Genomic DNA, 1,730 nt, shown 5'->3' with positions numbered 1-1,730 from the left:
AGTAAAAGGGTAGTCCGGTGCACTAAAGCTATCTCTCTATGCGTCCGATTCGAAGAAAGGCCCGACCACAAGGGTCTATTGTACACAGCATTACCTTGGAGTGCCGACAACTAAATTTCTCTCGCCATGCACACGGTTCGAGGAAGTAGATGAAATTCTAGTAAAAAGGCTGGCCGGTCAGCTAAAGCTCTCTCGCTATGCACAAGATTCGAGGAAGGGCCCGACCACAAGGGTCTATTGTACGCAACATTACCTTGAAGTCTGGTCAACTAAATCTCTCACGCTATGCACAGGATCCGAGGAAGGACTCGACCACAAAGATCTATTGTACACAGCATTACCGACATTTCTGTCAGAGGCTGTTCAAATGCTTGAACGCTTGACCTTCTGGTCACATGACAACAACTTTATCAGTTACTCTAAGACCCTTCTTCATTCAACGAAAATCTAGTGAAGGGCAGTCTGGTGTATTAAAGCTTTCTCGCTATGCACAGAGTTCGAAGAAGGGCCCGACCACAGGGGTCTATTGTACGCAGTCTTACCTTGCATTTCTGTCAGGGGCTGTTTCCAAGGCTTAAACTTGTGACCTCCTAATCACATGGCAACAACTTTACCAGTTACTAAGGCTCCCCTTCATTCGATGAAATTCTAGTGAAGTTAATATCAATATATATTCTCTATGTTGGGTTCGACTGAACCCGGCCAGTAGAGAAACACGCTACAATATGCGTGTCTATAGAGTCGGTATTTGATTGGTTATAGAGTTTAAGAAAGAAATACAGACTTTGGGACACATATTTGTGATTGTAGAAGTATGTCAATATGGAAAACAACATGAAAGATTAAAAGTTAAATTATTTTTCAAGTATAGAAATGTATTTATTTATTTTAAATTTGATCAGACTAATAAAGAAATAACGTCACGTAAAATGTATCATGCCTGGGTTGATGTAGATGTAGTCCTTGTATTTGTAATCACCAATAAATCCAGGGACCTAAGCGTACAAACAATAATTTCCAGGGATGATATTGTTAATCAAGAAATATCCCTCACTATCTATTTGAGTCCAAAATTGATAACCCTAAAAAGAAAAACAATATACAAAAATCATATATTAACTGAAATTATAAAAAAAAAAATACAGTAATGATAATAATACCAAAATTAGGGTTTGTAAACTATCTATAAAAATAGAGGCGGAATCAGGATTTCAAGTAAGGGGGTTCAATTTTCAAAGAAAACTAAGTCGAAGGGAGTTCAACACCTACTATAACCAAATAAAAAATATTTTTAATCATGTATAAATAGTATATTTTTCCGCCGAAGGTGTTTCGGACGAACCCCCTAAAGAGGGTTGGCTCCGCCTCTCCATGAAAATATGATTCGTCCAGTCTGTTTAAGTTCGAACAGATCATCGAACCGTTTATTTACTAACTCAATTTATTCTGGTACATTCAGTTCAACTCATCTAAAATTTGTGTCGACTACCGATTTGTGTTAAATATAAAGCTCAAAATAACTCACGAGAAATCTTGTCAAAATATTTATATAGCTTTTGATTTGAAATATCATGTATCATCATTATCTAAGTTGTGCGGAATCTTCACTTTCGATGTCGCACTCGTGTCGAATTCTCCAAAAATACACTAGTTTTGGCGAATCCGATACGTACCAATGGACTTTTTTGACTTGTCCGAGCAACATAGATCATCATAACAAAACAATAAAA

This window comes from Capsicum annuum, chromosome 5, assembly GCF_002878395.1.
Source record: "Capsicum annuum cultivar UCD-10X-F1 chromosome 5, UCD10Xv1.1, whole genome shotgun sequence".
In the NCBI taxonomy this organism is placed as follows: domain Eukaryota; kingdom Viridiplantae; phylum Streptophyta; class Magnoliopsida; order Solanales; family Solanaceae; genus Capsicum; species Capsicum annuum.
The sequence above is the reverse complement of the archived record's forward strand: the minus strand, read 5'-3'. Positions refer to the sequence as shown.